The sequence below is a fragment of the Acipenser ruthenus genome, chromosome 5 (genome assembly GCF_902713425.1).
Source record: "Acipenser ruthenus chromosome 5, fAciRut3.2 maternal haplotype, whole genome shotgun sequence".
NCBI classification, from domain to species: Eukaryota; Metazoa; Chordata; class Actinopteri; order Acipenseriformes; family Acipenseridae; genus Acipenser; species Acipenser ruthenus.
The window spans coordinates 13,984,660-13,994,618 of NC_081193.1; the positions used below are offsets into that span (position 1 = coordinate 13,984,660).

Sequence of the window (9,959 nt, forward strand, 5' to 3'; positions counted from 1 at the left end):
AATGTTGTTTAAGTAAATATGCACAAAATGTAATTTTTTTTTTTTAAGTTCCAGAGCTTTATTAGCAGACTGTGTGAAATGTGACATTATGGAGTAGTCAACTTTATGTATCTCATTTTTGAGTCTGTCTAGCATTCATTCAGTTTCAATGACAGACAAGGCAAATCGTACTGTTCTAAATTGCATTACTGTGCTGTGTTACTAAGCAGATGCAGAGCTTGATCTAAGGAAAGTAATCCTCCAAATGTAATTGTTTAATTTAGGTTTAAACATACTTTCTTTTCCATGCATTATACATGCATTTATATATAAAAATAATATTCTATGAGCTTTCATAGAATGCTGTGTTCAGGGTCAGGGGCTTCTGGGTTATTCAGCTCTCCTCATTCGTGAAATCACTACAGTGCTCTATGAAAGTTCATGGTGTATCCTCTATGTAATCATACTTTGAAACACTCCATACGTGTGCCTTTAAAAAAAAGACATTTTGTTTACACTTCACAAGATTAATATCCCAATGCGTCAGAAAGCACAGTGGCCACATATTTCCATAAGCATTCAATTTCAGGACATTCCCAGAACATATGTAGATACGTTCCGGCCACACCCTGAGTGCATTTATGGCAGAGAGGATGTGAAACGTTCATCTGGAATCGTCGGTATGGTGTAGCATATATTCTGTGTGCTAGTTTAAAGTGAATTAGCTGGTGTGCAAGATTTTTTGAGGACGAAAAGACATTGTCCCATACTGCTTCCCAATCAGGACTACTGCCCAGTTTTTCAAGCTCTCTATCCCATATTAAGGTAACTGGAAGGGAGCTATTTTTAAAAGAAAGAAAAAAGTGATATAAAGAAGAAACTAAGTCTCTTGAGGTGACTGTTGAAGCAAATATATTAGTCACAGGGTGGATAGGTAACATAGAGTCCAATGGCACCCCATAGGCGCGAAGGGCTGACCGGAGTCTGAGGTACATGAAATAGGTAAAACCAGGGAGCGAGTGATATCCTTAAGGTCCTGGAACGTGCGAAGGCCATTATCATCAAAGATATCACTAAGAATATGAATATGTCTGGAGGACCAGGGTGGATAAGTAAAAGGCTGAGAGCCTGTCAGTAAAAAGGGATTTTTCCATATAGGTGAAAGCTTATGAATTTTTGAGGGGCTGCCAAGAAATCTGTTAACTTTCTTCCAAATATCTAATGAGTTTGCAACGATTGGTCCCATTTGAAGAGAAATAGCCCTGTCCTTAGGGACGGAAAATAGAAGATCCTGGAATCTGATTGGCTTAACTAAGGCTTGCTCAATTAGTCGCCAAGAAGCTGTAGACCTTGAATCCAGCCACGTTTTAAATACCCTTAGCTGAAAAGCCCAGTAGTAATATTTAAAATTGGGTACTGCCAGGCTGCACAATGTTTTAGGGTGCTGCAAAGTAGTCAACCAAATTTGTTTTGTTTGTTTAACTTAATTGCAGAATCAATAAAACATGTACATTGGGCTCCATTCATTATTAATTGTCGTTGTTTTATGTGGTTTTGCAGTATCCCATCGCACATGCTTTTACTGTGTATTTATTAAACAAAATAGACAATTATGCTTTTGAGAATGTTTTTTAATAAATTGTATAGATTTACAATCAATACATGAATAAATAATACAAATTAAAAAGAAAACATGCAGAATACATACAATTATTTTAAACGGTGAGGGATCTAAATATATATATATATATTTGTGTATCCAGCACAAGTGTTAAGTAGCCTAACAATTCTTGTTTAATTATATATATATGAGGGGAAACTAATTACTGCAGATGGAAGACCCACTTGTTCTCCTCCACAACCCATTATACTCTCCCGTTGAAGGGTGAATGAGTCAATCTCCTACCCTGACATCAGTGGCTGGCCTGTGGAACAAGTGACCAAAAATAATATAGTTTTATTACATGGTACTTTTTATGGTTATAATTAGTACACTTTTTTATAATAGGAGAAGGAAGTATAGGATCTTGGACCAAGGAAACAGACAGGACCACTTGTTCAAGAAGGAGAGAATTTTAAATACGCCTGGAAGAAGAAACGACTGCTATGCAGTACTAAATAAAGCTAGGTATTCACTACATTAAATAAATAGTACTAAATAAAGCTAGGTATTCACTACATTAAATAAATAGTACTAAATAAAGCTAGGTATTCACTACATTAAGGAAAGTTGGTAAAAGAGAATGATTCAACAGAAGATTAATTTTGAGCTTGCTGTTGTTTATATATGATCCTGCAGTGAAGAATGTTGTTGGTACAGTAGTTGTGGTTTAAAATGATTCAGTAAGATATGAAAGTATATTTAAGAGTAATTCTGGGATGCTGAATTAGGTTTTGTTTATGTCTGTCTCCAGGGTATCCCGCTCTCTCCCGCCTGTTTGAACATCAGCCCAGGTCACAGGAGTACCAGGAGGAAGGGCAGACCGCTGCATCATCTGATAAGCGAAGTCCTACTCTGCAGGAGTTAAGTAAGTGGCCGGGTCGGAAGACCAAAACCTGATTGCAGGGTGGATCTCCCTGCTTGTCCTTTTCAGAGTGGAGGGAGAGAGGAGGAGCCCCCTGGAGGCATATTGTGGACCTAGAGAGATCTAGCTGGCAACCGGGAAATAGTTGCAATTTAAACCCCAGGATTAGGGGGTTTTGTATCAAGTTCAAAATGAGTAAAGGGGAGCTAAATTGGACTGCAGGAATCTGGACACTGGAGGCCGTGGAAGGCCAGGTGATTATACAGCTGTATCGTGGATATACACTTTCGCTTTTCAAGTATATGGTTCAGGACATTGGAGGACTTAATAATCTGGTTCAGTTGGAACTGTAATACTTACCTTGCTGCTGAAAATCTGTGCACTTTAGTGTAGGCTTGTACTGTGTTGTTAAGGGTTTATAACATGTTTAGGATATTCATTGATAGATGCTGTATAGTGGTGATATATTTGATCCTTTTTATTGTGCATGATTTTACTGTTAACTGCATTTATCATTGTCATAAAGTAAGTTTTACTTACTGGTCCATGTGGTTCCTGTGCGTTCTTTGGTCAGGCCGGTAGTCAGTCTGAGATCCAAACAGCCTGTGGGGTGAAAAGAAGGAAAAATGTTAAAATCTGTAATACAATACATACCTGTGTAAAGTCAAGTATACCCCGTGACAGAGGTGCCATGGCATATTTCGTCCCTGTATAAAGGTATATTAACAAAGGTTATTAATGCATGTTAAAACTACAAGACAATAGTACTATGGTTTTGCCTGTGTAAAGAGACAAAAAGAGTCAATGTACTCAAATTTGGTTCAGGTTTTTCAATGTTACAAATAATAACTGAGCTATGGGTAAATATGTAAAGCATGTTATACATACACATGCATATAGTTTCATTACCATTATATATTGTAATTAAACCATATTTTATGTATTTATTTACTGTAAAGTTATGTATGTAATCACAGGCAGATCAATGTAATGTAAAGCATCCAGAGATAATACTGTAACGACCCTGGGTCTGCGGTAACCGCGTTCGGGAAGGTTCTGGCCCAGGGTCAACAGTTCAGTGCAGCAGGTGTTCAGGGACGTCAGAAACAGGAGAATCGCCACCAATCGGGCTCAGCTTGCCGAGAGTGCTACAGTGTTGGCAGAATCAGGGGATGAGATGTTGCAACTTCAGGGGTTTGAGAGCGGGAAGCCATTGGTGGCTGGTGCACCGGGGGTGTGCCCTGGATAGAGAAATAAGTAGGGGGCTGCTGCGGGGAATAGGGAGACAAACAGGCTGGTGCTGAGAGAAACGGGCTACTGAGGCACAGTGCTGCTGTGAGAGAGTGTGCTGCTGAGACTGCTGGAGAACGAGAGAGAGACAAGCTGGAAAGTGGGAGAAAGAGAGCAGAAGAAACCACGGGAAAGAGCAAAAGAGAAGCAGGACTAGAAAAGGACCAGAGACTGCCACTTTCATCTTATGTTTATTATTTGTCACAGTCTGAGTAGCACTTTGCTGCTCAGCTGCAATTGGACCACTGGCTGGTAAAGCAGCACACTTAACCTGCCCAGTGTAGAGTCCCAGCTTAATAAACCGTGAATTCGAGAGCCTGGTGAGCCTCGTTCATTTCCACACAACGATTAAATACCAATAAAACATGAAAAAATATGTTTTCATTTTTTTGTCTGCTGACTTAATCGCAAAACAATTGTCACGTTACTCGTTTACAACTACAGTGGAGGGTGAAATTTACCATGACAGAGGGACCTCCACTTGTAGATACTGCAGCCAGGCAAGCAGATGATAATTTGTATTTGCTTTGTTGAACCATTTTAATTTGTGCAGTTCTTCGGATGCCGGTCAAAGAAGCATTCATAGAGGCAGCTATTTGTTCCCATCCCTCTTTCACCTTATTTTCCCTGGGTTCTCAATGTTTTGTGCCATATATTATTGTCAACCTCCTGCAAAAAAATCTAATCATGTGGCGTGAAGTGTTCCTTTCGTTGTCTGCGATTTTTCAAATTCCACTTCATGCTGTGATGGTGTCTCTTCCAAGTTGGATACAGATAACATTGCTGAGTATCCTGGCATCAGCGCAAACAGCTTCTTAAAGGGAATGTTACTGTCTCACGATTGGGCATCAGATTTCACCTCCCACGCGGCAGTGATTGGAATAGAGCAAAAACATTGTGTCGGATTACGCTTGCGCCGGGCTCTCTTGGGGTAGACCACTCCCTGCAGCGCTACCGCAATGACTTTGAGCATTGCCCTTGTGCTTGCCCCTGTGTTATCAAAATTGGGCCCTTAGTCTGTTTTGAATTAACCTGAAAATAACATATCATAAAAAAAACATATAAACAACCACAGAAGCAAAGTTCTCAAGAAACAAACTACCCTCCTCAGAGGGTAGTTTTCTCCAAGACATGAGGAAGTGTTCATTACTGATTAAAAACCACAGACCACCACTGTGGGTGAAACGAAAACAGAATAATGAAGGGAAAACCTAATAGAAGCAATGCCAGCTGGATTTTTCAAATGTCTCTGCTTCAAGGGCTGTCTTTCACATTAACCTCCAAGTTGACAGGATCTGCGTTTAGTATCTCGTAACTGCATGGTGTACTTTAATAACTTGCTAGTGCATTTTCTGAAATGAAGAGTGCTTTTCCAGGAGCACCAATTGTTCCCTGGAAGTCTATCATTCAAGCATTGATCAACATCAACCTAACAAGACTAGAATACAAGGTGGACGACCTTTTATTGTCCAATTTAGATTTTAGCGTTTTTTTGTCTGTGTTTAGTACTCAAAAATAATTTATATCATATGTGAAACTTAACTGGGCCATACTAAATTTTTCTGCAAATGACAGTCCCTAACCTCCCAAACCCACAGGAATGCCAGAGCCAATATGATGCTCCATCTGTAATCCCAATCAAATACCAGCGACTTCACACAGCCAGGACACAAATCTGCACTCCTCTAACCATATGACTCGCCCTGCAAACCACAGCTGTGCTTTTACCATTCCTCTGTAGCATCTATTTGACAAGTGTTATTTAAATTCAGGAATTTGGTATTTCTTTAGGGCGGCATGGTGTTGCGGTGGTTAGTGCTGCTGCCTCACAGCACCAGCGGCCTGGGTTCGATTCCGGCCTGAGGGGTCAGTCTGTGTGGAGTTTGCATGTTCTCCCCGTGTTCACGTGGGTTTTCTCCCACAGTCCAAAGACATGCTGGCTAGATGGATTGGCCTCTCTTAGTTGCCATGCGATGGACTAGCATCCCATCCAGGGTGTAGTCCTGCCTTGTGCCCTGTGTCTGCCGAGTTAGGCTCTGGCTCACCGCAACACTCTATAGGATTAAGCAGTTACAGATTATTAATCATGCTAGTAGTGAATTTTCTTTTTGTACCTTTAGTTTCTTTTGCTATGTGCACAGTGGTAAATGCTCTGTTTCCCATGTAGAAAACATTTATTTATTTATTTATTTTGGAATCGGAACAGACTAAGGGAAAATAGACTTGAGATAGTTATTTGACCTCTGGAAGCCAGTTCACTGATTTCTTATTTACATTGTAAGACAAGTTTTTACATTTACATCCAACCTTGCTAAAGTAAATAAACTGTGTCAGGAGGCCTTATAAACTGTGTACTTAAAACTTTAATTGCAAATCATCAAAAAAAAAAACATCATCTTGGAATCCCCTGTGGGTCATATAAACGTTAATTCCTAACTTGTATATGTGACTAGTATTAGCAACTGTATACAAAGGAATCTGAGTTACTGACTTTGTTTCCTTTTGCTGTCTACTCCCTTTGCTATCACCTTTCAATCAGACATTGCTCAGTATTATATAAACAGGGCTTGTACACATTCAGATTAAAGAAAGCAAAACATTTACTATACTAAAAATGATATATGCTTAAGAAGAGTAATCCAATTTATAGTTTTTAGATGTTATTACTGTTGTTAGTGGCATTGTGTTGGAACCCAAACCACAGATAAAGTTATTTGCTGTTTCCAAAAGTCCAAAATGCATCACAATGGCACACTGCTAGTCAGAAGAGCATATTATACTGCAATTACTGTTAATCTTGATCTCAATCAACCCAGTAAAAAATCTATATTAAGTAATGTTTTTTACAATTGTAAGAGGAAAAAGTAGTTAACAGTATCTGGCAACTTGCATTATCAATCTAAAAAAAAAGAAAAAAGATCAAAAGCAAAACACAAGTCTTACCTAATACTCTCCTGTTTGATCAACTAAGATAGTCTTGGCTCCACCTGGGACTCCAGTTTTATCCATCAGTGATTGATTTTCAGCAACTCTTTTAGGACTAGATCCGTTATTATCATGTGGAACATCAGAGCATTCTAACACCTGTGTCTCTGAAGTTTACTCATTAACAGCTTGACAGCTACAAGATGTTCAGTTTATTAAAAGAGATTTGTTGGCAAGCCTTCATAACATTCCTTTCCATAATAGGGCAACAGCAAACTTAAAAATAATGCTTGGTTCATCAGAAGAGGAAGAATGCGGCTGTGTTCGTGAGGGTGAAATAATAGATGCAGCACAAGTTTCCATAGCGACACTTTGTTGAACATAACTCATGTGAGATAACACACTCACAGCTCAATAAATGCCTTTTATTACAAAGTGGCTGTGTTCCATACAGATAAAGTTACAGACAGTGGCTTCTTGTTACAGCAATGCTGATTAATTATACCATAATAAAGCAATTATGTGGATGCAAATTTCCCAAAGGCTACAAGAGAGGTTTGCATTGTAAGCTGACCATTAGGGCTTGAAACACTGCGGTCCTCAGTCAGAGATCTTTCACTATGTTATGGCCACGACTAAGCTGTAATACAAGAGTGTATCAGTAAATGAAGGTTACTCTTAGAATGGCATTTGAATTATGGCACACTATCCTTCCTTATCCCTATACATTTTTTGTACACAATTAATTATCACTTTTGTCCAATTTACTATTCCTGAATCACAGCTGTTTCTGAAGGGGTTTTTGATGTTTATTCTTGTGTTTAACTTCAAGCAACTATGCAAGTGCTCTGATTAAAATGAGTGTCTATTACAGGAACAGAAAACAAGCAGCATTGCTGGAGGGAGCATGATCTGCATACACATACAGTGACATGTGTTCCCAACACGGACTACACGGGATACAGCCAATGTAAAGCAATGTATTCTTGTAAACACTTCAGAATGTTCTGTCAGTAAAGTTATCAGGAGGGAAAACAAGAAATAGTCAAAAGTTGCCTAGTCAAGCAGAGTGACTTACAAGACATTTTGATTGAAATTATTATTATTATTATTATTATTATTATTATTATTATTATTTTTTATTTATTTTTTTTAAGTGAAGATCAACAGTATCGTATGAAAATAACAATTCATTACCTAGTGTTTCAATAAATATGCTGTCAAGTTGCATTGCAGTTTGTGCTACAGAACCTTCTTTAACCTATTTAAGTCTTTTGTGGCTGGCTGTTGAAAATCTATCCATTTGCTCAAAACAAACCTTCTCATGAGATTTATTAACTACCTGTGACTAATTGTCTCCATTCTTCCTCATAAAAATAACAGCGCCTGAAAAGGGTAAAAGGGGAGGAGAAGTGAATTCTTGCATTTCACAATGTTTTGATTTTCATAAACGTTTTAAATGTTAGGTATCAGATGCCTTTACTGTGTTTCACTAACTTGCCAACTTGACTAAATAAAATAGTAAACTTAACAAACCACATGTTCTGTTCTTTCTATTGGCAAATACAATGATGATTAACTAATGTAAAGAGCGTGCAAGAAAACCTGCTTAAGTCAATCTTTTTTTTTTTATTTTGTAGTATTGCCATTTTAGTTTAGAAAAACAATAAAAAAGCCAAGCATCATGTTGAAGTTTGGGCAATGGAAAACAATGGTGACTTATAACTTAGAATATTGTTTGTGTGTTGCATTTCACAGTGTTAGTGCAAAATGGGCTTCAGGGCATAAGTGCTATGTACCTGGTAATTGACACATGCAAGATCTCTCTAATGGTTCATGGTTTTTGTTGTTTTGTTCATGCATTTGGAATATACTGTAATAAAACCAGTGAAAATAATACAATACCACACTCAGTAAATAAACATTTCTAGGTTTAAATGCCTTTATTACTAATGTATGCAAGCCAGTTGCATAGATACAGGGACAGCATACAGTATAACCTTACAATATTTTGCAGTAGTAAGTTTTTTTTGTTTTACTGAAATGTTACATTTACCTGTGATAAAACAAAATGTGTCTCAGGAATAAAGATCTGGAGTACAGGAGGTGCAAAAAGCATTACAGTACCTAATGGGTAGTTTTAACAAGCAATTTGTTTGTATAGTGAGCTACATTCAAAAGATTAACAGTACATTGAATATTGGTGAACATTAACCAGAACAAAGGATGACATATTGTACAGGGATGTGAGTGATGTTCCAAGTCTGTGAAAGTACTGGTCTCATTTAGGTCTCTCAGCCCAACCTTTCACTGGATTTGTGAATGTTCTGCCTTTTTCTCTTAGCATTTTTAGAATATACAGGAGTTTAATATGAAATGTTAAAATGTAAAGGCTTGTGACAGAGATCGAATGATTCTTGGTGTTAGATCTCCCTCCCGACCTGTAAGGCAGCTGCATAAAGGGAACAGAATACCCTGGACTAAATGGCACGACAGTTTATTCCCAGGGTTAGGTGGAAGTCGGCCATCTAGAAAGGGGGCAAAGGTACGGTATACAAACTCAATGACCTGGACGGGAAACGGCGTGGTATCCATGGATTGGAGGAGCGGATGACCAAGGGGTCGTGGGTGACGTTATAAAAAGGGGTCATGGGTGACGTGATCTGCCCTTTTGTGAATGGTTATATTAAAGGACTAGAAGGGGAACCTGTATTGTGAAACATTAGTGTTTTGTTTGTATTTGTTTGTTGTTAGTAATACTGTTTGTAATTATTTGGACGGCTAACACGATCCGGAGCTGTCGCCAAAGGCCAGCATTAAACCCAAATCAACAACACTGCACTTTTATTTAACACTAAAGAACTGTATTCACCATGAGCACTAGAGCACGCACTGTGGACTGGTGTTTGTGTTTGTGTATGTGTTACGTGTGGGTGAACTAAAAACGGGAATACAAATAAGCAATCCACGCTGCTGTATTGTTTCATTACCATTGTTATTATTTACTGTTGTTTTGCCATCAGGCCACTGGATTTAAAAAACATTAAACAACATTGCACCTGGATTATAATTGTCTGTCTGTTTATTGATCACCTGCACCTGCACACTGCTAACCACTTTGCCACAAGGATTTATACTTATACTAAAGATATATGGTATTTTGTTACTGCAGCAGTCAGGCATAACACAGAGATGTTTTACAATCTCTAAAACATTTTTAATCTAAAAAGATAAACCTAT

At 38.3% G+C, this 9,959-nt stretch overlaps 3 long non-coding RNA genes across 3 annotated transcripts; 2 read left to right on the forward strand and 1 right to left on the reverse strand.

The window, feature by feature from the left end:
• Positions 1-1,600: 1,600 nt before the first annotated feature.
• LOC117402767 (uncharacterized) lies at positions 1,601-7,136 on the reverse strand. Its single transcript, XR_004544495.3, has 3 exons — positions 6,738-7,136; positions 3,045-3,107; positions 1,601-1,904 (listed from the first exon to the last, which is right to left on the reverse strand). It is a non-coding gene; the product is annotated as an uncharacterized LOC117402767 (long non-coding RNA).
• On the forward strand, positions 1,898-3,049 carry LOC117402768 (uncharacterized). Its single transcript, XR_009328660.1, has 2 exons — positions 1,898-2,107; positions 2,394-3,049. It is a non-coding gene; the product is annotated as an uncharacterized LOC117402768 (long non-coding RNA).
• Positions 5,122-8,255, forward strand: LOC131737089 (uncharacterized). Its single transcript, XR_009328661.1, has 2 exons — positions 5,122-5,244; positions 7,594-8,255. It is a non-coding gene; the product is annotated as an uncharacterized LOC131737089 (long non-coding RNA).
• Positions 8,256-9,959: the final 1,704 nt, after the last annotated feature.